General features: G+C 41.4%; 1 protein-coding gene across 2 annotated transcripts in view; it reads left to right on the forward strand.

The window, feature by feature from the left end:
* Positions 1-16773, forward strand: part of TPD52 (tumor protein D52) — a 123475-nt gene that overhangs the window by 62601 nt on the left and 44101 nt on the right. The gene's annotated exons all lie outside the window — the stretch shown is intronic.

Consider the following 16773-nt stretch of genomic DNA (forward strand, 5'->3'; position numbering starts at 1 on the left):
CTTGCCATTTGCAAAAACATGGATGGACCTAGAGGGTATTATGCTAAGTGAAATAAGTCAGACAGAGAAAGAAAAATACTGTATGATATCACTTATATGTGGAATCTAAAAAACAAGGGAAATGAACAAACAGAACAGAACAGAAACAGAGTTATATATAGAGAGAACAAACAGGTGGTTGCCAGAGGGAAGGAGAAAGGAAAAGGGTGAGGGAGATTAAGAGGTACAAACTTCCAGTTGCAAAATAAATAAGTCACAGGTATGAAAATGTGCAGTGTGGGCAATATAGTCAATAACTATGTAGTATCTCTGTATGGTGACAGATCATAACTGGACTTATCATGGCCATCATTTTGAAATGTATAAAAATACTGAATCACCAGGTTATGTAACAGAAACAAACATAGTGTTGTAGGTCAATTACACTTCAAAAACAAACAAGCTCATAGAAAAAGAGATCAGATTTGTGGCTTTCAGAGGCAGGGGGAATTGGATGAAGGCAGTCAAAAGGTACAAACTTCCAGTTATAAGATAATTACTAGGATGTAATGTTTAACATGATAAATATAATTAACACTGCTGTATGTCATATATGAAGCTTGTTAAGAGAGTAAATCCTGAGTTCTCATCACAAGGAAAAATATATTTTTTTATTTCTTTAATTTCATATCTGTATGAGATGATGGATTTTCCCCAAAGTTGTGATAATCATTTCATGATGTCTGTAAATCAAATCATGCTGGACACCTTAAACCTATAAAGTGCTGTATGTCAGTTATATCTCAATAAAACTGGAGGACAAAAAAATAAAAGAGGAATTTAAAAAATCCATCTGAGGGACTTCCCTGCTGGCGCAGTGGTTAAGAATCCGCCTGCCAATTCAGGGGACATGGGTTCGAGCCCTGGTCCGGGAAGATCCCACATGCCGCAGAGCAACTAAGCCCGTGTGCCACAACTACTGAGCCTGCGCTCTAGAGCTCGCAAGTCACAACTACTGAGCCCAAGTGCTGCAACTACTGAAGCCCCCACGCCTAGAGCCTGTGCTCCGCAACAAGAGAATCCATTACAATGAGAAGCCCGCGCACCACAACGAAGAGTAGCTCCCACTCACTGCAACTAGAGAAAGCCTGTGTGCAGCAACGAAGACCCAACACAGCCAAAAAAAAAAAATCCACCTGAAGCTATGTTTAGCAAAATATTTTTGTCATTCAGCTTCCTCTAAATTTTGCTGCATAAAAGGCCTCAACATCTCAGTGGCTCTCAACAGTCTTTATATGTCCCTCATGTTACATAGATATCATTTTCATGTGGCCAGACCTTAGTCACGTGGCCACATCTAAGTACAGGGGAGGCTGGGAAATGGAGTCTAGCTGTGTGCATAACAATAAGAGGAAATTTGTTCTGTGATTAGTTAGCAGTCTTAGCCATATTGAGTAAATGATTAAATCATACAGTAGCTCTTGATTTTGATCTTTTAGGGACAACAGGACAGTACTTGCATGATTTCAGAGTTCTGGGTGCTTTTTAGGAAAGCACTTTTCACCTCATGTCCTGTTCCCCATTGCATCTTGAATTATCCTATCATTTTACTTCTGAGAGAGCTTATTGGAATAAAGAAAAATATGTGTTGTTCCAACAAATACCTGTTTGATAATGATGGCCTCTAAAACTGAGAAAAGTCAGTAAGAAGCCTTAATAGTAATAAATGTGGTTGTTATTAAGTCAGATATTTAAAAATTGTCAGGTCCCCTGTCTTTTGTCAGAGGAAAGAGGCTATTTTGAAGCCTTCTAGCCGTTGATTTACTTTCAGGATAATGGACTCCTCTTCACTTGTGACATTGGTATTCTGTTGCCTTTAAAAAGAAAAGTACATGAAATTTGTATCTGGATATGGCATTTCTTATCCAGAGTAGTGGGTTTTTAGATAGAAATGCTATACATTTTAGCATGAGACTCTATTTCTTAATAAAATTTAGGAAGAAATGGGCGATGTTTGTGTTGCGTATTTTTTTAGTGATCAATCCACTAGATGTACTTTATTAACTAATTATAGTTAAAAAGCAAGCTTGGGACTTCCCTGGTTCCGCAGTGGTTAAGAATCCGCCTGCCAATGTAGGGGACACAGGTTCGAGCCCTGGTCCGGGAAGATCCCACATGCCGCGGAGCACCTAAGCCCGTGCGCCTCAACTACTGAGCCCACACACTAGAGCCCACGAGCCACAACTACTGAGCCCCCTGCATGCCACAACTACTGAAGCCTGTGTGCCTAGAGCCCATACTCCACGGCAAGAGAAGCCACTGCAATGAGAAGCCCACGCGCTGCAATGAAGATCAGCCCCCGCTCACCGCAACTAGAGAAAGCCCACGCGCAGCAACGAAGACCCAATGCAGCCAAAAATAAAAAATAAAAAAAAAAAACCTTTATATTAAAAAAAAAAAAAAGCAAGCTTGGCTGCCCTATATGTGTGACTTGGCGGTAGCGTATTTTGAGCATGTTTGGTCGGCCTCAGCTTGCTGCTGATTGAAGTTCATGGCCAAATATTGATTTTAAATAGGTGCCTACTGTTCTCCAGCAACTCTCAGTCCCTTCAGAAGTGTTTCCTATGAGCCTCTAGTTGCTGACAATAGCTGTGTAAGCACTGTGAAAGTTTTTCCAAATTAAAATTTGGTCCTCCAGTTCATTTATTCCTTTCAGAGCTCTGACAGTCAGGTGTGTTTATGCCCCCCGGCAGAGCCCTCTTTAAGCTCAGTCAACAACTTGGAAACATTCAGCTTGGGTGAAGCCTCTTTATCTTCCAGTAATCTCTCCGTAGAGACCACTGTGCTCTTAAATACACCGTTAAAACTCTTAGACGGGACGGCCTGCTGCCATTCTCTTATTACTGAGCAACTGCTCCAGACTCTTCATATTACTATAATTCCAAACTCTAAGTAATTATCACATTGAAAAGGCCAGGCAAGTGTACACCTGTTGTGACATAGCCAATTTTGTCCCCCGTCTAAACTTGCTTGCTTTGTGAACTGCTAGGATAGTGGGAAGAAACAAACAGGACAAAAACAATCACTGAAGAAACAAACACCCTTTGGCTAAAAAATCTGTCTCTTATTTTCCAAGATAGATATTTTGAAAGCGCTAAGGCCATGTAAAATGACAAGCATTAGATTTTGCTTAAGCTTTCATCCTAAGGCAGATTAGCAGCTGTTATCTAAAGCAAGCATCAGGCCTCACCTTGGAGTTTGTCCAGAAGGCAGAAACTCAGGCCCCATCCCAGATCTGTTAGGTCAGAATCTGTAGTTTATCTTGGTCCCAGGTGGTTTGTGAATGTAAAAGTTGGAGAAGCACTGGTGGAAAACTTCAGCCTGAGCCTTGAATTACTGAAACCACTCATCAATGTGAGGGGGGATCATAACACTTGAACTCAAACTCTATTTACAAAATGAAAAATTTGTGTATCGTAGTTAACTATCTGAGCACGTGGCGAATATCGATCTATTCTATTATTTCCTGCTGTGCTAATGAAACCTCTTCAGTCCGAGGACAGTAGTGGCAGGAACACGTCCTGAATGGGTAAGAGATGATCTCACTGAAAGAGACCTTTTTGCACAATTTTAGAATCCAGTCCCTGGCTCCCTGGAGATAGAGAATTCAGGCATTCTTGAGATTTCTCGACAGGTTTTGGCTCTCCCAGTTCAAGGCTCAACCAAAAAGTGTTTGGAGGTAGGTTGAGGGGAGGGAATGAAGCCTCTTGCTCTTTTGTTTTTTTTATATCCTCTGTATCTTTATTAATTTTTTTAACATCTATATTAGAGTATAATTGCTTTACAATGTTGTGTTAGTTTCTGCTGTATAACGAAATGAATCAGCTATATGTATACATATATCCCCATATACCCTCCCTCTTGCGTCTCCCTCTGACCCTCCCTGTCCCACCCCTCAAGGTGGTCACAAAGCCCCGAGCTGATCTCCCTGTGCTATGCAGCTGCTTTCCACTAGCTATCTGTTTTACATTTGGTAGTGTATATATGTCCATGCCACTCTCTTACTTCGTCCCAGCTTACCCTTACCCCTCCCCGTGTCCTCAAGTCCATTCTCTACATCTGCATCTATATTCCTGTCCTGCCCCTAGGTTCATCAGAATTATTATTATTATTTTTTAGATTCCATATATATGTGTTAGCAAATGGTATTTGTTTTTCTCTTTCTATCTTCACTCTGTATGACAGATTTTAAGTCCATCCACCTCACTACAAATAACTCAATTTCGTTTTCCTTTTATGGCTGAGTAATATTCCATTGTATATATGTTCACGTCTTCTTTATCTATTCATCTGTCGATGGACACTTAGGTTACTTCCATGTCCTGGCTATTGTAATAGTGCTGCAATGAATATTGTGGTACATGACTCTTCTTGAATTATGGTTTTCTCAGGGTATATGCCCATTAGTGGGATTGCTGGGTCATGTGGTAGTTCTATTTTTAGTTTTTTAAGGAACCTCCATTACTGTTCTCCATAGTGGCTGTATCAATTTACATTCCCACCAACACTGCAAGAGGGTTCCCTTTTCTCCACACCCTCTCCAGCAATTATTGTTTGTAGATTTTTTGATGATGGCCATTCTGACTGCTGTGAGATGATACCTCACTGTAGTTTTGATTTGCATTTCTCCAATGATTAGTGATGTTGAGCATCCTTTCATGTGTTTGTTGTCAATCTGTATATCTTCTTTGGAGAAATGTCTATTTAGATCTGCCCATTTTTGGATTGGGTTGTTTGTTTTTTTTGATATTGAGCTGCATGAGCTGTTTATATATTTTGGAGATTAATCCTTTGTCAGTTGCTTCATTTGCAAATACTTTCTCCCATTCTGAGTGTTGTCTTTTCATCTTGTTTATAGTTTCCTTTGCTGTGCAAAAGCTTTGAAGTTTCATTAGGTTGCATTTGTTTTTTTATTTCCATTTCTGTAGGAGGTGGGTCAAAAAGGATCTTGCTGTGATTTATGTCAAAGAGTGTTCTTCCTATGTTTTCCTCTAAGAGTTTTATAGTGTCTGGCCTTACATTTAGGTCTTTAATCCATTTTGAGTTTATTTTTGTGTATGGTGTTAGGGAGTGTTCTAATTTCATCCTTTTACATGTAGCTGTCCAGTTTTCCCAGCACCACTTATTGAAGAGACTGTCTTTTCTTCATTGTATATCCTTGCCTCCTTTGTCATAGATTAGTTGACCATAGGTGCATGAGATTATCTGGGCTTTCTATCCTGTTCCACTGATGTATATTTCTGTTTTTGTGCCAGTACCGTATTGTCTTGATTACTGTAGCTTAGTAGCATAGTCTGAAGTTAGGGAGTCTGATTTCTCCAGCTCCGTTTTCTTCCCTCAAGACCGCTTTGGCTATTTGGGGTCTTTTGTGTTTCCATACAAATTTTAAGATTTTTTTGTTCTAGTTCTGTAAAAAATGCCATTGGTAATTTGACAGAGATTGCATTGAATCTGTAGATTGCTTTGGGTAGTATAGTCATTTTCACAATGTTGATTCTTCCAATCCAGAAACATGGTATATCTCTCCATCTGTTTGTATCATCTTTCATTTCTTTCATCAGTGTCTTATAGTTTTTTGCATACAGGTCTTTTGTCTCCCTAGGTAGGTTTATTCCTAGGTATTTTATTCTTTTTGTTGCAGTGGTAAATGGGAGTGTTTCCTTAATTTCTCTTTCAGATTTTTCACCATTAGTATATAGGAATGCAAGAGATTTCTGTGCATTAAGTTTGTATCCTGCAACTTTACCAAATTCATTGATTAGCTCTAGTAGTTTTCTGGTGGCATCTTTAGGATTCTATATGTATAGTATCATGTCATCTGCACACAGTGACAGTTTTACTTCTTTTCCAATTTGTATTCTTGTTATTTCTTTTTCTTCTCTGATTGCCATGGCTAGGACTTCCAAAACTATGTTGAATAATAGTGGTGAGAGTGGACATCCTTGTCTTGTTCCTGATCTTAGAGGAAATGCTTTCAGTTTTTCACCATTGAGAATGATGTTTGCTGTGGGTTTGTCATATATGGCCTTCATTATGTTGAGGTAGGTTCCCTCTATGCCCACTTTCTGGAGAGTTTTTATCAGAAATGGGTGTTGAATTTTGTCAAAAGCTTTTTCTGCATCTATTGAGATGATCATATGGTTTTTTTTCTTCAGTTTGTTAATATGGTGTATCACATTGATTTGCGTATATTGAAGAATCCTTGCATCCCTGGGATAAATACCATTTGATCATGCTGTGTGATCCTTTTAATGTGTTGTTGGATTCTGTTTGCTAGTATTTTGTTGAGGATTTTTGCATCTATATTCATCAGGGATATTGGTCTGTAATTTTCTTTTTTTGTAGTATCTTTGTCTGGTTTTGGTATCAGGGTGATGGTGGACTCATAGAATGAGTTTGGGAGTGTTCCTTCCTCTGCAGTTTTTTGGAAGAGTTTGAGAAGGATGGGTGTTAGCTCTTCTCTAAATGTTTGATAGAATTCGCCTGTGAAGCCATCTGGTCCTGAGCTTTTGTTTGTTGGAAGATTTTTAATCACAGTTTCAGTTTCAGTGCTTGTGATTGGTCCGTTTATACTTTCTGTTTCTTCCTGGTTCAGTCTCGGAAGGTTGTGCTTTTCTAAGAATTTTTCCATTTCTTCCAGGTTGTCCATTTTATTGGCATATAGTTGCTTGTAGTAATCTCTCATGATTCTTCATATGTCTGCAGTGTTAGTTGTTACTTCTCCTTTTTCATTTCTAATTCTGTTGATTTGAGTCTTCTCCCTTTTTTTCTTGATGAGTCTCGCTAGTGGTATCAATTTTGTTTATCTTCTCAAAGAACCAGCTTTTAGTTTTATTGATCTTTGCTATTGTTTCCTTCATTTATTTTTCATTTATTTCTGCTCTGATCTTTATGATTCCTTTCCTTCTGCTAACTTTGGAAGTTTTTTTGTTCTTCTATCTCTAATTGCTTTAGGTGTAAGGTTAGGTTGTTTGAGATTTTTCTTAAGACTCTTGCTCTTTAATACCTCCAAAAACATTTCTTAAAGGAAAGAAAAAAAAGCCTCTGGCCTGTTTATTGGACAGGAGCTCAATTTCAGTTATTTTGAGAAGGCAGAAATGCACTCCACCCAAAACGTTCAGAGCTCCTGCCAAGTGAGAATTTCTTTGCAAGTCAATAGGTCAAGTAACAGAGTTGGTTGGAACTCATTTATCAGTTAAAAGATCTGCATTTAGGGCTGAATAATTTGAATATGTTCACTAGTTTGTGCATTTTTCTGGAGAAGGCGGTTCCAAGGGGGAAAGTTTTTTCTTAAAACACAGTACCACAATAGACTTTTTTCCCCTTGGGGTAGAAAATAAAGGGAGAAAGTAATGGCATTCCCGTAGGGAGTATTTCCTACAATTCTAACATAGAATTTTTAATCTGAGGGCTGACATACTTTTAAAAGAAAGTCAGAAAAAAAAAAAAAAAAAGAAAGTCAGGAGTATGCAGTGTAGGAATTGAAGCCTCCTCCTGAGCCAGGGATGTTGTCCTGAACTGCCTCCTTTATCTCATCCATCGCATACACTACAAAGGAACATACAGACCAACCAACCCCACCTCCTGTTCACTCACTTCTAGCCTCTCGTCCCTCCCCTGGCCTCTGCTCCCCCTTATCTGTCTTCTACTGTTGCTCTGACTACAATTTCTATGCAAGATCACTGGGACACCGAGTCCAGTGGTTTGTTTATAAATCTCTGTAGCATTTGGTCCTGTCCACTTTCTCTCCTCCCACTAGTCCTGTGGTATTGGTCACTGAAGTTTTCGTCCATGTGTTTTGCCTCTTGAGAGCACTTGAGCCAGACTGCCCGAGTTTGAATCCTAGCTTCACCACTTGCTAGTTATGTGTCTGGGGCAAGTTATTTAACTTTTGGGTGCTTCAGTTTTCTCATCTATAAAATGGGGGTAGTGAAAAAACCTACCCCACACGGTTGGTGTAACGTGCATAGGAGAATGTCTGGTACATAGTAAGGGTTCCTTAGGGGTGAGTTATCATTATTGTCATTGTCTTCATCATCATCACCATCACCATCACCACCACCACCACCAGCACCACCATCATCACCATCACAACCACCACCATCACCACCACCACCATCACCATCGCCACCACCGCCACCACCACCACCATCACCATCACAACCACCACCACCACCACCACCACCACCACCATCGTCACCATCCCCACCACCACCACCACCATCATCACCATCGTCACCACCACCACCACCACCATCACCATCATCACCACCACCACCACTACCATAATCACCATCACCACCACCATCATCATCATCATCAAAGGGCAGTTCTTGCTCTTTGCAGGCTCCTTGGCCTGCTTCCTACTTGCAGGTATTCACTGCCTTTTTTCTTTCTTCCTTTCATGGGACCTCTCTTCTCTTTGGGCTTTTCCTTGACAGTCTTGGGGTTTCCCACATTGATATCTTTGGCCCTAACCTTTTCCTGAGCCCCAGAGTTTAATTTCTAACCACTGGCTGGCCATTTACATTCATAATTTTCTGAGCATTTTAAACCCAACCTGCCCAAATGGAATCCACTCTCTGGTCCTTTAAAGTCTCCTCTCTCCCTCATTCCACTGCTCCTCTTCCCTCCTTTCATCTTCATTGATGCCGTCACACACTTCCACAGCTCCTGCTGGGGAATCACAGGTAGAGCTTGGTCTTTATTTCCCCCACACCCCAGTCATCCAGTTGGGCTCCAGGGTCTGTTGAAGATCCCTCCGTGGTGTCCTGCAATATGTCTTGGCCTTTCTCTTTCCACTATTGCTCCCTGGAACACACTCTTTGTATTAGTTTGCTCTGGCTGCCATTGGGTGGCTTAAACAACAGAAGTTTATTTTCTTACAGTTCTAGAGGCTGGAAGTCCAAAATCAAGGTGCCAACAGGGTTGGTTTCTGGTGAGGACTCTCTCTTGGGCTTGTGGACAGCCACCTTCTCATTGTGTCCTCACAGGGCCTTTCCTCTGTGCATGTGCTTCCCTGGTGTCTTGTCTTTTCTTATAAGGACACCATTCCTATTGGATTAAGGCCCCACCCTATGACCTTATTTAACCTTAATTACCTCCTTAGAGCCCTGTATCCAAAATACAGTCACATTGGGGATTAGGGCTTCAACCTATGAATTTTGTGGGGGACACAGTTCAGTCCATAACAGCCTTGGTGCTGCTGATGGTTTCACTGATTTCCTATCTCCCCTCTGTGATCCATGTTCATATGGAGGCAGGAATGATTTTTCTAAAACAGTGGTCCCCAACCTTTTTGGCACCAGGGACTGGTTTCATAGAACACAGTTTTTCCACGGACGGGATTGGGGGCGGGGAGGGTTCAGGCAGTAATGCTAGCGATGGGGGAGATGGTTCAGGCGGAAATGCGAGCGATGGGGAGCGGCAGGTGAAGCTTTGCGTGCTCGCCGGCTGCTCACCTCCTGTGCGGCCCAGTTCCTAACAGGACACAGACCGGTACTAGACCATGGCCCCGGGGTTGGGGACCCCTGTTCTAAAACACAGCTCTGACCATCTCCCTCCCATTTCTAATAGCCTGACCCAGCTCCCCCTTGCTTAGATGCAGTGTGAGGGTTCCTGCTACGAGACTTTTGGGCTCTGTCCTTCGGTTCCTTACCCTTACTAAGCTGGAAACCGGAGATAACTTTACCAACCCCACGTTGCCGTAAGGATGACGTAAAGGCTAACAAGTAATTGTTGCTTTGTTGTTATGAAAATCACGTTCGTGCTCCTCAGCCTGCTGTTCAAGGTCCTCCATCACTTTGTTACTCCGCGTGGTCCCCTGCCAGCAGCCTCCCCTCGTCTGGTGCTTGTTAGTGATGCAGATGCTGCACCGTAATTAGATCCTCAGGTGATCGGTATGTGAGGTCCTGGTTCCTCACCTGCTTCTTAACTGCAGTCCAGCTTTCTCCTGGTGCAGAAAGGGGACAGGCCTTGGAGACAGACAACCTGGTTTCAAATTCCAGCTCCTGGAATTTGGTTTCAAATCCCAGCTTTTCGTGGGCGTGGATGTTTACAGACCCTGTCTCTGTTTTGTTTCCATCTGAAAAATGGGGACAGTCATAGCGCTTACATCACAGAGGTTTTTCGAGGATTAATTGAGACATTGTGTAAATAATGGAGCCTCTACCCTTGTGATTTTAAATTGGATTTCATATTTGAAACTAAGTACCTTTTTGTGTGCTTGGTTCATGGTACTTTTTTTTAAATTGAGGTATTGTTAATTTACAATGTTGTGTGGTTTCAGGTGTACAGCAAAGTGATTTACTTATACATGTATATATATTCTTTTTCAGATTCTTCTTCATTTTAGGTTATTATAAGATATTAAGTATAGTTCCCTGTGCTATACAGTAGGTCCTGGTTGTTTACCTGTTTTATATATAGTAGTATGTATATGTTAATCCCAAACTCCTAATTTATCTCCCCTGACCATCTCCTTTGGTAACTGTAAGTTTGTTTTCTATGTTGTTTTGTTTTGGTTTTGAGTCAAGGTTTCCTTAAGTGGTACTGGGGGGGAAATGACAGTGGTGTTTCTTAACCCCTCGGCCTCTGTACTGTCTCATCCTGATCATGGAACAGGGTCCTGCTGGTTTTCCTCAGGCAAGATGTGACCAGCAAAGATGTGATGGTGAGACTCTTTTTCCCGCGGAGGGTCAATCAGCTGCTTCTTCAGAGGAAGGTGGAGGGAATCCTTTCAGGTCTCAGCAGTGGCCAGGAACCAGAAGGGGTCTGTATGTCTAATCTGTGCCCAAGCGGAACACAGTCCCTTTGTGACACTTCGTCCCATTGTGGCTGGGAGAGAGGGCCTACTCCTTGCCGCTCTAGCTCCTTCAAGCCTACTTAACCCTGTAAAGAGGAGTTCTTTCAGTCAGTTTTAAAAAAACCTTTTCAAATTTACAGAAAGTTTGCAAGAATAAGAATACTATAGACAACAGCTCCATACTCTGCCCAGATCATTCACCCACTGCTCACATAGTACCCCGTCTGCTTTATCATTCTCACGTGCATAGTATTTTATTTTCTGAACCATTAGAGAGAAAGTTGCATACATCATAGCACTTTGCCCCCAAATCCTTCCATTTGTACTTTCTAAGGAGAGGGATATTATCTTACATAACCACAGTACAGTTGTAACTTCAGTAAATTCAATATTGATACAATACTTTTATCTCATCTGCCATTGTATTCCAGTTTTTTAAACTGACCCAGTATGTCCTTTATGGAATTTCTTTTTTCTCTTTGGTTCAGGACCCAGTCTAGGATTAGGTATGATTTCTAGTTGTTATGTCTTTTTAGTCTCCTTTTATGTGGATCATTTTCACAGCTTTTTATGACATCAACATTTTTGAACAATGCAGCCTCTTCCTCTTTTAAAAAAAAAAAGAACCTTTCTCATTTTGGATTTGTCTGATGTTTCCTCATAATAAGATTCAGGTTCTGCATTCTTAGCATGAATACCTCATAAGTATTCAGGGTATCACATTTGAAGACTCATGTCCACCTGCCTCTCAGGTGATAGCAATGTTGATCATCCAGTAAAGGTAGTGTTCAGTTTCTCCCCCGTGTTGTTACTGTATTTTCCATTCCAACACCTAATTAATCTGTGGGGAGGCCCCAAAAGACTGTGTATATATCCCACTTTTAAAACTTTCTTCCTGATTCTTGCCTGAGTCTTTACGGTGATGGTTGATGCAGTGTTTTTCTGTAAGAGGCTTCCTTCTTCCTCTTTATTGATCTACTTATTATTTGTATGACATGTTAGTCTGGGTTCTTCAGAGAAATAGACCAATAGGATATCTATATCTATATCTATATATCTGCATCTATATCTATAAATAAGAGATTTATTGTAAAGAATTGCCTCACAATTATGAAGGCAGAGAAGTCCCAAGCAGTCACAAGCTGGAAACCCAAGAAGGTTGATGATAAACGGTAATTCCCCCTTATCTGTGGTTTCACTTTCTGCGGTTTCAGTTACCTGCAGTTATAAAATATTAAATGAAAAATTCCAGAAATAAACAATTCATAAGTTTTAAATTGTTCACAGGTCCGAGTAGTGTGGTGAAAACTTGTGCTGTCTCACTCCTCCCCACCTTGGACGTGAATCAGCCTTTTGTTCAGTGTATCCTGCCCGCTAGTCACTTGGTAGCCATCTCAGTTATCAGATTGACTGTCATGGTATCACAGAGCTTGTGTTCAGGTTACCCTTGTTTTACTTAATAAAGGCCCCAAAGCACAAGAGTAGTGATGCTGGCAATTTGGATCTGCCAAAGAGAAGCCTTTAAGTGCTTCCTTTAAGTGAAAAGATGAAAGTTCTCAACTAATTAAGGAAAGAAAAATATTGTATGCTGAGGATGACAAGATCTACGGTAAGAATGAATCTTCTATTTGTGAAATTGTGAAGAAAGAAAAAGAAATTCGTGCTAGTTTTGCTGTAGCATCTCAGACTGCGAAAGTTACAGCCACAGTGCATAAGTCCTTAGTTAAGGTGGAAAAGGCATTAAATTTGTATAATAAGGTATTTGGAGAAAGAGAGACCACATTCACATAACTTATATTAGTATATTTTTATAATCATTCTATTATTATTGTTAATCTCTTCCCGTGCCTAATTTATAAATAAAACTTTATCATAGGTATGTATGTATAGGAAAATTTCCCATGGTTTCTGCCCCTATGGGGGGTCTTGCAATGTATTCTTTACTAATAAGGGGGGCACTCCTGTACTTCTAGTTTGAGTCTGAAGGCCTGAGAATCGGGAAAGATGACGGTGTAAATTTCATTACAAGTCCGAGTCCAGACACAGAAGACTGATATCTCAGCTGGAAGACAGTCAGGCAGAGAGACTGACTCTTCTATTCAGGCCTTCAGCAGATTGGATGAAGCACATCCACTTTGGGGAGGGCCATCTGCTTTACTCAGTTTACCGATTAAAGTGTTAATCTTGTCCACAAACACCTTCACGGATGCAACTACAATAATGTTTAATCAAGTATCTGGGTACCTCGTGATCCAGTCAAATTGACACATGCAATTAACCATCGGATATGGACTCTTGGACTCCTATTTTTAATGGTTTATAATCCACTGCTATCCTTAATTATGTTGGTGATCAAATTGTCCTATATTTGGCCAGCTGGCTGCTGTGTCATTATGACACGTCCACAGGCTCTGATATCTGTGGCCTGGCACTCCTGTTGGGCAATTGCATCGTCTGTCTGTGTGCCCTTCAAGCTCCCTCCAAGTAAATTTTTGTGTGTTACATAGCTTTTCCATACACTATCTCTTGAACTCTTTCAAAATTAGGGAGAGCCTACCTAGACATATTTGAATGATGTGTTAATGGGCAGGTAGAAACTTAATATTCTTTGTAGTCATTAGTACTTAACTCCGTTTCCATTTGCACTAACAGGAGTCATCCGGTGGGTTATTGCTCTGTGGTGTATACTTTACTGGCTGGAATATTAACTTCTGAGCTGCCCATGGGTGCCCTCTGCTGGCACTGCGGTGCATACACACTTTTCTGGGATTTCTCCTGCCCACTTTCTCTTTTGGTTGATTGGTCTCTCCAGTTATCACACAATTATGGATCATGTAGTGCAAACAGTTCTGGAACCTGCTTTGTTTACTGATATCAAGAATATCTTTCCCTGTAAATATATACATTTCTACGTCATCATGTTCATGTTTGCATAGTTTTCTATTACGTGAATGTTCTATTTAGCATTTGAATAATCCACTTTGTAAGCATTTGTATTGTTTATTTTTTCCATTTTATATAGCACTAAAGTGGACATTCCTTGTATATATACCATTCATATGTGACTTATTAAGTTGAACTTGATAAGTGGATAGGAATTTGACAGGTAAAAATATAGGGAAAAGAGACTAGTTCGAGAAGATTGCCTAGGCCAAGTTTAGGATGTATTCAAGCAATAGGAAAATCAGGTTTGGTTGAAATGTGGTGGGGTAATAGTGCGAGATGTTGGAAAGTAAGTATTGTAGGATTCTTTCTATAGAACTGATAGGCTCCAACTCCACCCGTAAGTAAAGCAGAATCGAAATTTATTTGTTTCATAACTGGGAACCCCAGGGTAGCTGGATCTAGGGACTCAGATGCTGTTGTTCCATCCCTTTGCTGTCACCGATTCTCCCTCTGTCCCTTCCCAGTTTCTGCACTGGTTCTCTTGCCTGTTGGCATGGGGACAGAAGGAGCTCTCAGCTCCCCCAGCTGGACATCCAACAGTTCAGGTTATAGGAAGAGTCACTTTCTCCCATTACTCATTGAGTAAACATCAGGGAAGGCCTGTAGTTGGTGCTTTTGGGGTCAGATGTGTACCCTTAGACTAGTCCCTGTGAGCACGGGGTTGGGATGTCTGCATGGGCCAGATCTGAAGTGCTAGCCCATGCCTGTGCCCAGGGGCAGAGGCGGGAACCATGGAAGGCTCTCCCCTGGGAACCCTGTGGAGCAGGTGAGGCGTGATTCTTCAAGGAGAAGCGGGTGCTAAAGAGACAAACAGGAGACGTCTGCCACACTGTGGGGCGCTGGGCTGTACGGGAACGCTTCAGGTAGGTCCGAAGTCGGTGTGGTCAGTGACGAACGAAAAGAGGGAAAGGATGAAAAAGGCATATTATGTGTACACGTTGGATGAAGAGCTCTTGGTGGCGCTTCAGTATAGAGGAGGGATACGTGGAGGTGATTCCTCTTGCCTGGACTGTGGCAGTAGACTCTGGGTCCCCCCTCTTTTAGCCTCTTTCTAGCTATAGTGCATCCTATACACTGTTTCCAGAGTCGTCTTTATAAAACATTTTATCCTGTTTCCCCCTGGCTCAAACACCTTCTGTGGCTTTTTTTGCACATTATATTAAGTATACAAGGTTGTCACTCAAGGTCTTTAATGGTCTGTCCCTAAGCTACACTTCCATTTTTTATATCTTACCGCTCCCTTCTACTTAGCGTGTGACTCTTGAGCCTACTGAATTTTTTTGCCATTCCATCAACGTATCCCATGCTTTTCCCACCTCTGGTTCGCTGTTCTTATTTTCCTCATGTGCTAGAATGTATTGACTGCGATCTGACTGGAGAACTACAGCTGGTTCAAAGAGTCAGATTTTACATAACAGTCCTAAGATGATACCTAAGCAAGTAGAGTAAAAATTTTGAGACATCATTTAAATTCGGAATCCCCATGTTTATAAATAAGGCATGCAGTGTCTGCATAAGCTGTTATTTCCTTTCTTCACTCCACGTGGATTAGAGCGAGAACAGCAGTCCAGAATGCAGCCCCTGCCCTGGAGGGGAGGCTGTCCAGGCCCAGAGGGACTGACAGGTGGACACATCACATCCTGTGTGCTGCTGGCGGAAGGGAGAGCTGGAGAAGGCAGGGCTTCCGAGAAGAGATGGCGTTTCTGCCTGAGTCTTGAAAGACGAATGAGTTTCGCAGGCAGAAAAAAGGCGGCGTTTCAGGCAGGGGGTGTAGCATAGGTGCCCACACCAAAGATCAAGGACATGGGAATTTTGAGGGTTCTAAGGAGCATAGAGGTGGCTGCGGCTTGCTCTGTTACCTGAGTCGGTGCTAATATCTTTTATCTTAGTTCCGGCTGCTGTAATAAGTTACCACAGAATTGGAAGACTTATAACAACAGACATTTGTTTCTCACAGTTGTGGAGGCTGGGAAGTTCAAGGTTGGTTGATTTGATCCTGGTGAGAGCCCTTTTCCTGTTGGCAGATGGCTGTCGTCTTGCGTCCTCATGTGGTGGAGAGAGAGCTCGAGTTAGCTCTCCTTCTTTTCTTGGGAAGACACTAATCCCATCAGGGCCCAATCCTCTTGGCCTCATCTAAACCTAATCATCTTCTAATACCATCATGTTGGGGGTTAGGGATTCTACATATGCATTGTGAAGAGACACAAACAATCAGCCTGTAACACTTTCTAACACTTGTGGCTCAAGGAGGAAGCATGAGAATGGAGAAATGTGTTTTTCCACCAGTGATTTGGTGACCACGTGTAGAGTGTTGAAAGGGTTGGGGGCCACATTAACCACATCTAGTCCAAGAACATAACTGTGATGCCTGCCCTATCTCGGTAAGAGATACTATGGATTTCAAGAAACCAGCCAACTCATTTTTTCCAATAATAAAAAAGAAACCATTTATTCTATTTCTAAATGTAGAATAAACAGCATTTATAGTTGCCCAAATTTTGGTATCTCTTAGGAGAAAAATACAGATTGATTTTTTGTTGTTGTTGTTACAAGTAAACTTTTTAAAAACTTAGATAGACTTGCCAAAAATAGAGTACAACGTGAGACTAACAGAAAAAAAAAATAGAAGATAACTCTTAAGATGAATATAGACTGTCTTGGTGCATATATATTTTATACACTAGCCACAGATTTTTTTTTTTCATGCTTAAAATATTTTGTTTCATATTTGCTTCCAATCCAGGGACAATATATTGAGTTCCCGTTTTATCAGGTGGATTTGAAAAGGTAGAACACAGCCTTTTTTTTGTTATGCAGTAACAGACCATCTCCTGCCTACGGGAGGGGTTGCTTTTATTTTCACCTCTTTAATATGAGCTGAGCCACGTGGGTGAAAGCAGCCTGAACCGTAAATGCTGTCACTCTGGCAAAGGCCAGGGTTAGCTCAGAAAGGGTCTGTGAAGAGGCTGGGAAGTGGATCTGGT

Source organism: Balaenoptera borealis (genome assembly GCF_965194805.1).
Source record: "Balaenoptera borealis genome assembly, chromosome: 17".
Lineage (NCBI taxonomy): Eukaryota > Metazoa > Chordata > Mammalia > Artiodactyla > Balaenopteridae > Balaenoptera > Balaenoptera borealis.